Source organism: Scyliorhinus torazame, chromosome 16 (assembly GCF_047496885.1).
Source record: "Scyliorhinus torazame isolate Kashiwa2021f chromosome 16, sScyTor2.1, whole genome shotgun sequence".
Lineage (NCBI taxonomy): Eukaryota > Metazoa > Chordata > Chondrichthyes > Carcharhiniformes > Scyliorhinidae > Scyliorhinus > Scyliorhinus torazame.
The window spans coordinates 176,599,038-176,615,345 of NC_092722.1; the positions used below are offsets into that span (position 1 = coordinate 176,599,038).

Sequence of the window (16,308 nt, forward strand, 5' to 3'; positions counted from 1 at the left end):
CCATGGACTTGTATTTGGCAGGAAACAGGTCCTGCCTGGTCTATTACGATCCCGGAGATCCACCAGGTGCTGTCTGCAAAATTTCCGACGTACACTGCGTCGCCTGGTGCAAAGAGTCTGGGTGGTCGATGTTGAACGGGGCAACGCTCTTGCAGACCCTGGTTGTGGCGTACCTTCCGGCCGATGGCAAGGAAGATCACGCGAAGGCAGGTCCAAAGACACCGTCTGATCAGCATCTCCGCCGGGGCCACCCCATATCACGGTGTGTGGGTTTGTTCTCTAGCAAAGAAGGAATCGGGCCAGCCTAGTGTCTATCGACCCCGAAGGCTGCTTTCGTGACCCGTGTTTGAACATCTGGACCTCCCTTTCTGCCAGCCCATTCAAAGCCGGGTGGTATGAGTCAATTTGAATGTGTCGTACCCCATTCTCTTCGCTCAGAAAACGTGTCCCATTGTCTGCGACAAACACCTCGGGTATACCATGGGTACAAAAGGACAATTGCAGCTTCTCAATCATTTCCTTGGAGATGGTTGCCTCCACCTTGTGGAAGTTCAGCCATTTGGAAGGTGCATCAGTTAGAGGAGGAACATCGACCCTTGAAATGGCCCAGCAAAACCAGTGTGCAACTGCATCCATGGCCGCCCTGGCTTTTCCCAAGAGTAGCATGGCCTGCGGCGGAAACCTCTGGTGCTCCTGATGGACGGAATATTGTTGGGCCAATTGTTCAATGTCAGCATCCAGGCTGAGCCACCAAACATAGCTGCATGCTAACATTTTCATTTTTGCACCCCTGAGTGTCTGTTGTGGAGATCTTGCTGCTTTCTTTACATTTGTCTGAGGCAGCAGGTGTAAGGAACAGGTGAGTGAAAAAGCAATTTTTTTTTCACTGTTTCTGCCTGGACTGCTCTTAATAATAATCTTTATTAGTGTCACAAGTAGGTTTACATTCACACTGCAATGAAGTTACTGTGAAAATCCCCTAGTCGCCACATTCCAGCACCTGTTCGTGTACGCAAAGGGGGAATTCAGAATGACCAAATAACCTAACAGCACGTCTTTTGGGACTTGTGGGATGAAACCGGAGCACTAAGAGGAAACCCACGCAGACGCAGGGAGAATGTGCAGACTCCGCACAGACAGTGACCCATGCCGGGAATCAAAACTGGGACCCTGGAGCTGTGAAGCAAAAGTGCTAACCACTGTGGAACCGTGCCACCCATATCTTCCAGGCAGGGATGACTGATTGGGGGGGGTGTGGCTATGTTATGGTGGGGTCTCTGTCACAGGGGCCTTTGGTGCAGGGGTTTCTGTTATGGGGGTCTCTGATATGGGAGGCTCCTGGTGGGGGGTCTTTGATATGGGGGTCAGGTGGGGGTTTCTGGTTGAGGATTTTGGTGGGGGCTTCTAATGGGGGTCTCTGATTGGCGAGTCTTGTGGGGAGTCTCTGATGGAGGGATCTGGTGGGGTGGTCTGATGGGGGACTGGGGTGGGCAGGATTAGCATTGTGAGGGTGGGTGGGGCCCTACAATGGAATTTGGTAGCACCAATATTAAATACTTGCTCCACCGCGCGGTCCACTGCGTCAGGACCACACTGGCAAACACTTGCACCAATCCATACCCGCGTGAATCCCGGTCCAGAGGGCCAGAGCGTCACGGAGGTGCAGCAAATCTGGTATCCAGGTAGTTAACAGGATGCAAATGGGACATTTTGGCCCATTTGCGTCACCCCGTTCGTGCAGGGCATGAACTTCGATGCCGCTGGCAGCGGGGGGGGACAGGACCGGAGCATCAGAAACGGATCGCCGCACTTTTTTTCCCCAACATGGGATTCGTCGCCGCATCGGGAATTCTGCTACCAGTGGCCAGCAGAGGAGAATCCAGCCCAAACTTTGCAGGTAAATACAGCAAGTAATCAGGAAAGCAAATGCTATGTTGTCCATTACCCAAAGGGGATTAACGTGCAAAAATAAATAATTCTTGGTACAGTTGTGAGGAACTTTGGTGAGACCACATCTGAAATACTGTGTTCAATGTTGGTCTTCATATTTGAGGAGGGATACACTTGCATTGGAGGCAGCAGAGTGAAGATTCATTAGATTGATCCCTGGGATGAGAGAGTTGACCTAGGATGAAAGGCTGAGTAAAATGGGCTTATAATTTCTGGAGTTTAGAAGAATGAGAGGTGATCGCATTGAAACATTCAAGATTATGAAGGGATTTGAGAGGGTAGAAAGAGAGATTTTGTTTCCCCTCACTGGTGAATGATAGGTACCTTTATATCATCATAACACACACTACGGGGGGGGGCTCAGCAATGACGAGTGGCAGTGGGCGGACGGTACAAAGAGAGGCTGAAATTTGAACAATAGACCTCTACGGAGGATGGGCCATGGTTGGACGTTGGAGAAATCAGTCTACAGGTGACATGAGCTTCGGTAAGAGTTTGGCAGTGAAGGGGAAAGCGAAGGGACAGAGGTGGGCAAAACGGCGCAGACGAAATAAGTCGATGATGGATACCATGCGGAAAGGTTGTGGAGTTTGAAGCTAAGTTTTGAGGTCAACAGGGTTCCAAAGTTTCAAACCGTCTGGGTCAACCTGATCAAAAGACCGTGGAGGAGGGTGGAGTAAGTGGGAAAGGAGCAATGTTTGTGTCAGTGATCAACAATAATGCTGTTCATTCGGTGGAATTATTGATTCATCCTGTCAATATGGTGCTTATTCAACTTGTGTAGCATTCCTTTGGTGAAACAGTTACTGTGCCCAGCATGTTTTGTCACCCTTTCCTGTTCTCTATATTACTTCCATCCACCAGGAGCTGTGACACCTTTTGCATTTTATGTATATTTTTTTCTTTGTAAGTTTTACATTCATAGAGTCATAGAATCATAGAATCTCTACAGTGCAGAAGGGAGCCATTCGGCCCATCAAGTGTGCACTGACCCTCCGAATGAGCACTCTACCCATATCCACTCCCATCCACCCTGCCCTGTCCCCAAAACCCCATAACATAATCTGTACATCCCTGAAATCTTAAGGGCAATTTAGCATGGCTGATCCACCTAACCCACACATCATTGGACTGCAGGAGGAAACCGGAGCACCCGGAGGAAATGCACGCGGACATGGGGAGAACGTGCAAACCCCACACACACACAGTCACGCATGGCGGGAATTGAACCCGGATCCCTGGCGCTGTGAAGCAGCAGTGCTAACCGCTCTACCACCATGCCGCCCCCGTTCAGTCATCGGAAGTCAAGAGGCCACTGGTCACAAATCCTCGTTGTAATGCACAACAAATCCTGCTCCCTCTAATCTGTGCAGCAGCAGACCTGGCTCCTGCAGGCAGCTCAAACTAACAAAATGACCTCAAATGGAGTTCAAAGCTTCAGGAAAGAACAGTAGAAAGTGAAGACAAAAAGAATACTTTATAAGGACATTAAACTCCCGTATAAGAAAGGTCCAGACTCCAATCATATCAGATTAAGCACTCATTTCCTCTTAGCATTTACAGTTTACTGGGGATATTTTCAACTCACCTGGTAGGAATCATCAGCGAGCCAGTTGCATTTTGTGCCCATATACGGGAAACTGGAAATACTGCTGTGGAAAAGCTTTCATATTTTGGGCTGTAATAAAAATAGACCGCTGCCCATGGGTAAACAGAAACAAAATGTCTGTGCATTAACGATCATCCAACATCCTGCGGTTAATGATATTTCCACAACACACGGCTTTTATCAGATAAACATAAAATATCCACTTTGCAATTTGTCCCACTCAATGCTTAGATCAAAGTTCATGCACTCTTCCTTCACCCTGTAAGTTGACAGTGTTCCATTTCTGACAGCGTTGCACTGCCACCTCACCTCCCTTATGGCAGTAGCGGGTTTCTTCTTTGTGAAATTTGGCTCTGCCGCGTCCTCGCCGAGCTCCCGCAACTCCAGTTGACCAGCTGAGCAAGGGAGCTGAACATAGTGAAAACTAACAGGTGTGGAAACATTTGAACTATGGGGAAAGGCAGGGAATCGGGGGTGGGGGTCTACTTATGTTGCGCTTTCAAAACTCTGTCATAGGCTCAATAGGCTGAATGACCTCTATGAAAGGTTTGATTCGATGAAAGAGGAGGTTTATGAATTTTATAATTGTAAGTAATTACATTTTTAGAAATAATTTAGTAATTCATGGGGTGGGGGCATTGCTGGCTAGCCCAGCATTTATTTCCCATCCTCACTTTCCCTTGAGATGGTGTTTGTGAGCTGCCGTGTTGAATCACTGCAGTCCATGGGGTAACTGTACATCCACAGAGCTGTCATGTAGGGAGTTCCCAGAGTTTGACCCAGTATATGACAATGAAGGCACGACAATATAATTCCAAGTCAAGACAGTATATAACTTGGAGGGAAGTTGCACGTGAAGGCGTTCCCATACGCCTGCCCGCCATTGCTCCTCCAGCTGGTAAAGGATATGGGTTCGGCTCTTATTGAAGCCTTCTCAGTTGCTGCAATTGTCCTGAAGGTGAAACTGTGGGCTAGGGTGGGTGGAGACAGTGAACGTTCAAAAGTTGGATGTGATGTCAATCAGCTTTGTCCAAGATAGTGTCAAGCTTTCCGAGTACTGTTGGAACTTCACTCATGCTGGTAACAGAGAGTATTCCATCACTCTCCTGACTTGTGCATTGTCAAGGATGGAAAAGCTTTTGGGAGTTAGGGGTGTGGTGATATGCCTGTAAGCAATATCATAGATGGCTGCTGGTGCGACCTCCATGCAGCAGATGGCGGTACGGACACACCATGCGGTCTCCAGACAGGGGTCATGTGACAAGGTACTCCAATATAAGTGGGGGCACATCCGGCCATAAGGAGACGGTTATAAGACGTACGAGTGGATAGTCGTACTGGGGTAGTTCCAGAGGAGTACAAAGAAACTCCATGATAACTTGCTCTGTGACAGATCTCGTTATCTTACCACGTGTGATTCAATAAAGATCCTGGTTTTGACAAGTCAAGTTGTTTGGTAAATTCCTTGCTAGACATCGAACACCGACCACAACAGGGCGTTGGGGTGAGTCACTCACTGCAGAATACCCAGCCCATGACCTGCTCTGGTTTATTCCTTCCTTTTACATTGAGAATTCAACGGCAATTTGGACATTCTGAATTCTCCCTCAGTGTACCTGAACAGGTGAACAGTGTAGCGACTAGGGGATTTTCACAGTAACGTCATGTGGTGTCCCGCAGGGTTCAGTGTTGGGGCCACAGCTGTTCTCTTTATATATTAACGATCTAGATGACGGGACTGGGGGTATTCTGGCTAAGTTTGCCGATGATACAAAGATAGGTGGAGGGGCAGGTAGTATGGAGGAGGTGGGGAGGCTGCAGAAAGATTTAGACAGTTTAGGAGAGTGGTCCAAGAAATGGCTGATGAAATTCAACGTGGGCAAGTGCGAGGTCTTGCACTTTGGAAAAAAGAATAGAGGCATGGACTATTTTCTAAACGGTGACAAAATTCACAATGCTGAAGTGCAAAGGGACTTGGGAGTCCTAGTCCAGGATTCTCTAAAAGTAAACTTGCAGGTTGAGTCCGTAATTAAGAAAGCAAATGCAATGTTGTCATTCATCTCAAGAGGCTTGGAATATAAAAGCAGGGATGTACTTCTGAAGCTTTATAAAGCATTAGTTAGGCCCCATTTAGAATACTGTGAGCAAATTTGGGCCCCACACCTCAGGAAGGACATGCTGGCACTGGAGCAGGTCCAGCGGAGATTTACACGGATGATCCCAGGAATGGTAGGGCTAACATACGATGGCCGTCTGTGGATCCTGGGATTATATTCATTGGAGTTTAGGAGGTTGAGGGGAGATCTGATAGAAACTTACAAGATAATGAATGGCTTAGATAGGGTGGACGTAGGGAAGTTGTTTCCATTAGCAGGGGAGACTAGGACCCGGGGGCACAGCCTTAGGATAAAAGGGAGTCACTTTAGAACAGAGATGAGGAGAAATTCCTTCAGCCAGAGAGTGGTGGGTCTGTGGAATTCATTGCCACAGAGGGCGGTGGAGGCCAGGACGTTGAGTGTCTTTAAGACAGAAGTTGATAAATTCTTGATTTCTCGAGGAATTAAGGGCTATGGAGAGAGAGCGGGTAAATGGAGTTGAAATCAGCCATGTTTGAATGGTGGAGTGGACTCGATGGGCCGAATGGCCTTACTTCCGCTCCTATGTCTTATGGTCTTATGGTCATTGCAGTGTTAATGTAAGCCTATTTGTGACACTAATAAAGATTATTATTATTAATTCAAAGCAATACAAATCAGCAATTAGAATGCAGATATATACATTCTGCCAAGTTCAGGTAGCACTCTGCCAACATGCAGGTGCAGAATAATTGAGAATTCAGATTAAAGATACGTTCTCAGTAAAAGTAGGTGGGAAGGTAATTAGCTACAGTCCACAAGGGACTGTAGGCATCTCATTCTAATAGAGAGGGACAATTCGTTCTTTAGCTTGTTGAGCACCACTCCACGTCAAGCGTGGGACAGGCGAGGAGGCAAGGCCCAAGTTCACCTCAACCGAAACGGCAGCTAAAACCGCATTGTTGACATTACTCTGAACCGCACACGAACCATCTCGCCAACTGAGCCGGCCAGCCCCTTGAATGAAGGTACAGATTTAATTAAGTGGAGCCCTTTCAGAAAAATTCATGTTGCAGAAATGCTTAATAAAAATTGAAAAATGGAACTGAGTTTAATCTCTCCTGTCATTTTGTGGTCCTCAAAATTCATGGCCTTTCTATCGTACGGCTGTCAGAAAGATTGGGGCCAACTACCCTGGGCTCCGACTGTGCCCAAGAATTCTTAAGAGTCTGCAACTCTTAGAAAGCCAACATAACTGAGCAGGGGCATTAAATGATAAATCTCCCATGTCCTTGGCCTTGCATTTTGAAGGGTTGGCATGGACCTGGTGAGACCAGGTGTATCAGAGTGCTGACTGCTGGAATTACCATGCACCTAATATCCAGCACCACAGCCAGTATCACTGAGGGTGACCTGCGATTTAAAAAAAAGATGTGTTTTAGCCCCACCCCACCCTGACAGTCTTTGGCAACCTCTTTGGTGACTGGGTTCACAGATTATTCGCGTGTCAATGATTGGATCTCAAAATCTGTGTGGAGGTCGAGAGTGAACACGCATGTGCACCTTCTCTGGGATGTGTCCCTCAGCAGTGCAGGTGTTCAATGCCGAAAATATTAATTTTTCATATTGAGCAAGCCAAAACTCTTATTGAGAATGTGGACATTTTGCAATTCTGAACTTTGACGGCAACCTGCCTCTAACTCACCTACTTCCAGGTTTTATGGAGGCGAGGCAAGAGACAGGCAGCCAATCCGCTCCCAAGAAGAGGTTTGTCAAACTAATTAAGCCTACTTGTGACACTATAAAAGATTATTATTATTCACTAAGGCTGGCAGCCTCTGAACTAACTTGGTTTAACTCCGGTTGGCTAGGTATGCCGGGCACTGAAAAACCTGGTAACTGAATTGAGGGAAGGACAGCTTCGTGGAGAAGGTAAAGGCCTTTATAGCATTGCTTGTGGGCCAGAAGAAGCAGATGTTCTTTCACCCAACTCCCACTCCCCAAGCACCTTCGCTATAAGCCGCTACCATTACAAAGCGCCACCACCTCCATCCCCCAACTCCCAGGATCCAACCCAACACCGGGGCAGGGATCAGATACATAACCCCCGAGATCAGGGATCATACCCCTCCCTTACCGAGATTGAAACCCCCGCCTTCAGTCAGGGATTAGTCTTAGCTCCCAAGGTAAAGGACTTGGACCTCCTAAATCTTAGAACCTGCTCTGGAATTCTACCCACCCAACTGGTGAGGGGGAGAGGGGGAGCCATACTTGACAATTGGACAAGGAATTTTTCAGGGCCAAAAGATGGATGATGGATGCAGGAAACAAGAACTTCCAGCTTTCCCATTGGAATCTCCACAACCCTGCCTACGAAAGCCACCCCTGTTAATACCCAGACCTGTATCTTTGTTGTTGTTGTATTGTATCCTTCAACTGTCCATTCCCGGGCAAGTTGTTAAGTTGGAGCTGATATATGCTGTGAGCGGTTACTCCTGACTACTTATGAATATAGCACTAATCGTTGTAAGAGCTGACAACCAATACCTGAAGCATTGAAGGCTAACATAAATAATCTTTTTTGAGAACATAGGGTTAATTTTAACCTATCTCATCCTACAGTATGGTGGCGGGTTCGGGTTTGTAGTGTTCAAGTTTTATATCGTTCTGTGTTCGATTATGTGACTCTGCTTACTATTGATGCTCACAGTGCTTGATTAAGTCCAGGCACTGATTCAGAGAAAAGTAAACAACCTGTAGAAGCTGCTGGAGGCTAGAGCTGTAAGCACGGAGCAGGCATTTTAAGGCAGTGTGAATAAAATTTGCTACACACATAGAAACTAGTGTAATCTCTGTATAGCTCTGAGGCAGAAAACACTACTGGGTCAGTGGACTATCTTACCAAGCCAACCAACCCTTCCCCCAACTCCCCTCCACCCCTTCTGATTTTAGGCTCAACTGAAATCAATGGAGCAAATAACTGGGTAGGGTGTAAATGATCCATCCTCCCGAGGACCGTTTCTTACCTGTTGAGTTTGGTCAGAATTATTCCATAGATTTTGACTTCCATTGGTGTAAAGAAATGGAGGTAAAGTTCCATTTTTTTTATTGGTTAAGGGTTTCAATCCAAAGTAACATCTTCCCCATTGTGCAAGCTCGGGGATATCTTAGCACACAAGAAGAATCATTGCCTGTATTTTGTAAGCGTCCTCCCAGTTTATTCCTCGCTTATTCCCTTATTTTCCCCATTTTTTATTTTGCTGTCACTATTTTGATCCACGGATGATTAATGGACATGTCACTTTAAGGCCAGCAGCCTGTATCTTTAATTCAAGCAGAGGCCGTGCTGGTTTAAACTGGAGTTGCAGAATTGCCAGCACCAAAGAACGCGATGGGTTGGGACTCAGTTTGATTGATTTGGCTGGTGGCTAATGAATTGACCCCAAGGCTGTGCTCTGCCCGGTAACAGGTGGTGATTGGATCTGATCCCACTGGAATGATTTTCCCAGGTTTCAGCTTGACTCCTGGCAGCAGAAAGGCAAGAACCTCTCCAGCTGTCTCCCAGAGTGCTGTGTTTACGAACTGGCAGAGGGCCTGGATGAATACATTTATAGCAGAACCATTACAGGCAGTGAAAGCAAAGTCCAGAAAGTCTGCTGTGGGTGCTATATCTCTCCAGAAGGCCTGAAGAAGCTGTTTTCCTGAAACTACAGAAGCCTGGCTGCAAACATCAAACTGAAAGCAGAGTCTGAACAGGAATAAGGTGCCACTACAGAGGAAATTGTGAGCACTGCATTTTCTAAACAACACGAAACCTGAATGAATGAATCTACAGAGAAGATAATTACAGGCTATAAACCAAAGACTTTAATCTGCGTGCTGGCTGTGAAAACAATTATGCTAAGAACGACTCTCCATTCCTGAGGCTAAGTGCCGGCGCAAACGGAGAATCCGTGGGGGCTTTACAACAGGAAAAGTGGCGAGAATCCCTCACCAATTCCAGTACCGGTGAGGGGCTTGCATCGGTGCCGTATGAAACGCCCGTGGATCGCGCCAAAAGCTGCTGGAGAATGGCTGGGTCCAGGGCCGCGCATGCGCAGGGCTGGCGCCCTGCAACGGTCGCGCCATGAAACATGGCACCGGCCATGCTCGAACCCTAACCCGCCAACCGCGACCCCACAGCCCATCCCCTGCCCACCTTGTGCCAGTCCCCCCAGCCCTAGTAGTAGACCCTGGCCAGTGGCACGAATCCCGGGCGAGTGTGGCGCTGCTGGACACTGGCTTCAGCCGGCACGACAGGTTCCCGATCGCTGGGACCACACGTGGCCCATGCCGTCGGGAACCCGGCTCATCAGGGGTGGAGCATTTCGGGTGGGCCAGCCGATGAAGCGCCAACGGCATTGCAATGGTGCGTGGCACACATCCTGATGACTCCAGTTTGGAGGGGGCGGACCAGCGTCAAACCGGCGCCTGCAGAGGGCAGTAGAGCAGTGCTGCTGATTGGCTGTTGCGGGGGAAATTAGCATACGCCGTTGTGCTCACCCTAACTTGAAGGTGGTTTGTGGAGGAGCTGTTGTCAGGTGTTATTGTGCGGGGCGCAGAGGTTGCTGAGTAAGTGCTTGCTGAGAAGGGGAGTGAATAACAGGTAAGCTCTTTCTTTCTTTTTCTTTTTTTATCTAGAGGGGATGGCAGGGAAGGTAGTGCAATTTCCTCCTGCCGAATGTTTGAGGTGAGGGACGCAGTCAGTGTCCCTGCTGATTTCATCTGTGGGAAGTGCACCCATCTCCAGCTCCTCATAAACCGCGTTAGGGATCTGGAGCTGGAGCTGGAGCTGGATGAACGTCGGATCATTCGGGAGGCAGAGGTGGTCATAGATAGAAGCTTCAGGGTTGTAGTTACTCCGAAGAATAAAGATAGATGGGTGACGGTGAGAGGGGCTGGGAGGAGGCAGTCAGTACAGGGATCCCCTGTGGTCGTTCCCCTTAGTAACAAGTATACTGCTTTGGATACCAGGGGTAAGCCATGGGGTACAGGTCTCTGGCACAGAGTCTGTCCCTGTTGCTCAGAAGGGAAGGGGGGAGAGGAGTAGAGCATTAGTCATTGGAGACTCCATAGTTAGGGGGATAGATAGGAGATTCTGTGGGATCGAGAGAGACTCGCAGTTGGTGTGTTGCCTCCCAGGTGCCAGGGTGCGTGATGTCCCGGATCGTGTTTTCGGGATCCTTAAGGGGAAGGGGGAGCAGCCCCAAGTCGTGGTCCACATAGGTACCAACGACATAGGTAGGAAAAGGGATAGGGATGTAAGGCAGGAATTCAGGGAGCTAGGGTGGAAACTTAGATCTAGGACAAACAGAGTTATTATCTCTGGGTTGTTACCCGTGATAGCGAGACGAGGAATAGGGAGAGAGAGGAGTTGAACACGTGGCTACAGGGATGGTGCAGAAGGGAGGGTTTCAGATTTCAGGATAATTGGGGCTCATTCTGGGGTCGGTGGGACCTCTACAAACGGGATGGTCTACACCTGGACCAGAGGGGTACCAATATCCTGGGGGGGAAATGTGCTAATGCTCTTCGGGAGGGTTTACACTAGTTCAGCAAGGGCTTGGGAACCTGAATTGTAGCTCCAGTATACAGGAGGTTGAGAGTAGTGAGGTCATGAATAAGGTTTCAAAGTTGCAGGGGTGTACCGGCAGGCAGGAAGGTGGTTTAAAGTGTGTCTTCTTCAATGCCAAGAGCATCGGAAATAAGGTGGGTGAACTTGTGGCATGGGTTTGTACCTGGGACTTCGATGTTGTGGCCATTTCGGAGACATGGATAGAGCAGGTACAGGAATGGTTGTTGCAGGTGCCGGGGTTTAGATATTTCAGTAAGCGCAGGGAAGGTGGTAAAAGAAGGGGCGGGGTGCCATTGTTAGTCAAGGACAGTATTACGGTGGCAGAAAGGACGTTTGATGAGGACTCGTCGACTGAGGTAGTATGGGCTGAGGTTAGAAACAGGAAAGGAGAGGTCACCCTGTTAGGGGTTTCCTATAGGACTCCAAAACGTTCCAGAGATGTAGAGGAAAGGATTGCAAAGATGCTTCAGGATAGGAGCGAAAGCAACAGGGTAGTTGTTATGGGGGACTTTAACTTTCCAAATATTGACTGGAAACGCTTAGTTCGAGTACTTTAGATGGGTCCGTTTTTGTCCAATGTGTGCAGGAGGGCTTCCTGACACAGTATGTGGATAGGCCAACGAGAGGCGAGGCCATATTGGATTTGGTACTGGGTAATGAACCAGGACAGGTGTTAGATTTGGAGGTAGGTGAGCACTTTGGTGATAGTGACCACAATTCGATTACGTTTACTTTAGTGATGGAAAGGGATAGATATATACCGCAGGGCAAGAGTTATATCTGGGGGAAAAGCAATTATGATGCGATGAGGCAAGACTTAGGATGCATCGGATGGAGGGGAAAACTGCAGGGGATGGGCACAATGGAAATGTGGAGCTTGTTCAAGGAACAGCTACTGCTGTTCTTGATAAGTATGTACCTGTCAGGCAGGGAGGAAGTGGTCGAGCAAGGGAACCGTGGTTTACTAAAGCAGTCAAAACACTTGTCAAGAGGAAGAAGGAGGCTTATGGAAAGATGAGACATGAAGGTTCAGTTAGGGCGCTCGAGAGTTACAAGTTAGCTAGGAAGGACCTAAAGAGAGAGCTAAGAAGAGCCAGGAGGGGACATGAGAAGTCTTTGGCAGGTAGGATCAAGGATAATCTTAAATCTTTCTATAGACATGTCAGGAATAAACGAATGACTGGGTAAGAGTAGGGCCAGTCAAGGACAGTAGTGGGAAGTTGTGCTTGGAGTCCGAGGAGATAGGAGAGGTGCTAAATGAATATATTTCATCAGTATTCACACAGGAAAAAGACAATGTTGTCGAGGAGAATACTGAGATTCAGGCTACTAGACTAGAAGCGCTTGAGGTTCATAAGGAGGAGGTGTTAGCAATTCTTGAAAGTGTGAAAATAGATAAGTCCCCTGGGCCGGATGGGATTTATCCTAGGATTCTCTGTGAAGCTAGGGAGGAGATTGCTGAGCCTTTGGCTTTGATCTTTAAGTCATCTTTGTCTACAGGAATAGTGCCAGAAGACTGGAGGATAGCAAATGTTGTCCCCTTGTTCAAGAAGGGGAGTAGAGACAACCCTGGTAACTGTAGACCAGTGAGCCTTACTTCTGTTGTGGGCAAAATCTTGGAAAGGTTTATAAGAGATAGGTTGCATAATCATCTGGAAAGGAATAATTTGATTAGAGATAGTCAACATGGTTTTGTGAAGGGTAGGTCGTGCCTCACAAACCTTATTGAGTACTTTGAGAAGGTGACCAAACAGGTGGATGAGGGTAAAGCAGTTGATGTGGTGTATATGGATTTCAGTAAAGCGTTTGATAAGGTTCCCCATGGTAGGCTACTGCAGAAAATACAGAGGCACGGGATTCAGGGTGATTTAGCAGTTTGGATCAGAAATTGGCTACCTAGAAGAAGACAAAGGGTGGTGGTTGATGGGAAGTGTTCAGACTGGAGTCCAGTTACTAGTGGTGTACCACAAGGATCTGTTTTGGGGCCACTGCTGTTTGTCATTTTTATAAATGACCTGGAGGAGGGCGTAGAAGGATGGGTGAGTAAATTTGCAGGTGACACTAAAGTCAGTGGAGTTATGGACAGTGCGGACGAATGTTACAAGTTACAGAGGGACATAGATAAGCTGCAGTGCTAGGCTGAGAGGTGGCAAATGGAGTTTAATGTAGAAAAGTGTGAGGTGATTCATTTTGGAAGGAATTACAGGAAGACAGAGTACTGGGCTAATGGTAAGATTCTTGGCAATGTGGATGAGCAGAGAGATCTCAGTGTCCATGTACATAGATCCCTGAAAGTTGCCACCCAGGTTGAGAGGGTTGTTAAGAAGGTGTACGGTGTGTTAGCTTTTATTGGTAGAGGGATTGAGTTTCAGAACCATGAGGTCATGTTGCAGCTGTACAAAACTCTGGTGCGGCTGCATTTGGAGTTTTGCGTGCAATTCTGGTCGCCGCATTATAGGAAGGATGTGGAAGCATTGGAAAGGGTGCAGAGGAGATTTACCAGAATGTTGCCTGGTATGGAGGGAAGATCTTATGAGGAAAGGCTAAGGGACTTGAGGCTGTTTTCGTTAGAGAGAAGAAGGTTAAGAGGTGACTTAATTGAGGCATACAAGATGATCAGAGGATTGGATAGGGTGGGCAGTGAGAGCCTTCTTCCTCGGATGGTGATGTCTAGCACAAGGGGGCATAGCTTTAAACTGAGGGGAGATAGATATAAGATAGATGTCAGAGGTAAGTTCTTGACTCAGAGAGTAGTAAGGGCGTGGAATGCCCTGCCTGCAACAGTAGTGGACTCACCAACACTAAGGGCATTCAAATGGTCATTGGATAGACATATGGACAATAAGGGAATAGTGTAGATGGGCTTTAGAGTGGTTTCACAGGCCGGCGCAACATCGAGGGCCGAAGGGCCTGTACTGCGCTGTAATGTTCTATGTTCTATGCCCCAATTCCGGTGTCGGAATCCATTCTCTGCCCAATCACGGATCATGATTTTGGCGTTGGGCTACGGGGAATCCAACCCTCTTTATTCCTTTCATCCATGAGTTTTACCTCTTTACAACCCTCTGTGGTTGCCTGTCTTGTGTGCGTGTGTAGAGGGTGGGGGCAAATTAAAGCGGGAATTAGGTAGTAGCTTATAGTTAGCCAGTTTAATTTCAGCGTATTCCCTGTTACAAATAAACAGTAATCGTGTTTACATTCGCAAACCTGGGGCGAGATTCTCCGACCCCCCGCCGGGTCGGAGAATCGCCGGGGGCTGGCGTGAATCCCGCCCCCGCCGGTTGCCGAATTCTCCGGCACCGGATATTTGGCGGGGGCTGGAATCGCGCCGTTCCGGTTGGTGGGCCCCCTCCCCCGCGATTCTCCGGCCCGGATGGGCCGAAGTCCCGCCGCTAAAATGCCTGTCCTGCCGGCGTGGATTAAACCACCTACCTTACCGGCGGGACAAGGCGACGCGGGCGGGCTCCAGGGTCCTGGGGGGGGGGGGCGCGGGGCGATCTGGCCCCGGGGCGTGCCCCCACGGTGACCTGGCCCGCGATCGGGGCCCACCGATCCACGGGCGGGCCTATGCCGTGGGGGCACTCTTTACCTTCCGCCTTCGCCACGGTCTCCACCATGGCGGAGGCAGAAGAGACTCCCTCCACTGCGCATGCGCGGGGATGCCGTGAGCGGCCGCTAACGCACCCGCGCATGCACCGCCCGGAGATGTCATTTCCGCGCCAGCTAGCGGGGCACCAAAGGCCTTTTCCGCCAACTGGCGGGGGGGAAATTCGTCCGGCGCGGGCCTAGCCCCTTAAGGTTGGGGCTCGGCCCCCAAAGATACGGAGCATTCCACACCTTTGGGGCGGCGCGATGCCCGACTGATTTGTGCCGTTTTGGGCGCCAGTCGGCGGACATCGCGCCGTTTCCGGAGAATTTCGCCCCTGGTGACTGTGATTACTGGGCAGCCAAGGGCCAATGACGTATTTTTATCGGAATGATTGGTTAATCCACTTGTGTTGTGACTCCCGGGCAAGTGGGACTGGAATTGACCACGCACTAGCCCAGTGATTCTGAACAATTTTAATAGTCAGTGTGTTGCGTGTTTCGACTATGCTCTCCCTGGTGGTTGTTAAGTGGCTGTCGGAAACAACCACGCAGGAAGGAGCGCAATTCCTCTCGTTGTAATTGAAACAATAGGTTCCTCAGGAAAGGAACAACACTTAATGGCAGCACTAGCGACTATCCACAGAAGCCCTTTCTTGATTTTCAATACATCTGCCGACAGGGCAACAAGCTTCCCGAGGCTCGCCTAGTAAAGGGAAAGCAGGCCTTAAATCAACTGAGGATTTGGCTCCCTCGATAGCTTATTGTCGCCGATGTATATTAATTAACAAGTGGTTACTTACTGAGATTGTTTCATCTGAGATGCTTACTTTGCCAACTGGGATTTCCAGTTGTTTGTCTTAGCTTCCTTCCTGGTGCTCTGAATTCTTTATTGCTGTTATTTTTCGCTGACAAGTGTAGCCACTCATCTGCAATTAGGGTTGTGTTGTCAGAAAAACCATCAAAATTGCTTGAGCTGTAATTCCACCTGTCTCGTTGGACAAGAGAAGAGGAATGATCAGAGTGGCAGGTAACTTCTCAGTGTTATTTGTGCTGGGTAAACAATTAGACTTTGGTGGGAGTCTTGCCCTGTGCTGAATTTCCACCTGTTTGTTTTACTTGTAGAGCCACCAGTCTCCTACTCATGGAATTAAACCCCTGTCAACACAATTGGTAACTGGATTCTTGAAGGACAGCAGAAAGACTGTCGCAACAGAAGGCAGGTAAGAAATAGGCCATTACAACTTGTTCAAAGAATTTTCCAAATTTCCAAAATTTCACTTTTACAGTGAAGCTGTCTGATCCCCAATGTGTCGGATCTTGGGTGGGGTTTGTGCAGGGAATGGTTTGCTGGGGAGGATGTGGACGCAGTGTGGGAAGTTGGGAGTTGGGTGGAAGAATGCCTATTCCTCTTGACCCAGAAGCAGTGTTGTGAAGGGTCTTACCTCCTCCCCTATCAAGTACTGACAGGAGAG

At 48.5% G+C, this 16,308-nt stretch overlaps 1 long non-coding RNA gene across 2 annotated transcripts in view; it reads right to left on the minus strand.

Moving 5' to 3' along the window:
* LOC140392455 (uncharacterized) overlaps window positions 1-16,308 on the minus strand; it is a 162,590-nt gene that overhangs the window by 23,681 nt on the left and 122,601 nt on the right. The window contains exon 3 of one of the 2 annotated variants that reach the window (XR_011935369.1): window positions 15,658-15,821. The exons of the other annotated variant lie outside the window; for it this stretch is intronic. This is a non-coding gene — a long non-coding RNA (uncharacterized lncRNA). Of the gene's footprint in view, window positions 1-15,657; window positions 15,822-16,308 lie in introns of those variants that run through there. 2 annotated transcript variants of the gene reach the window in all.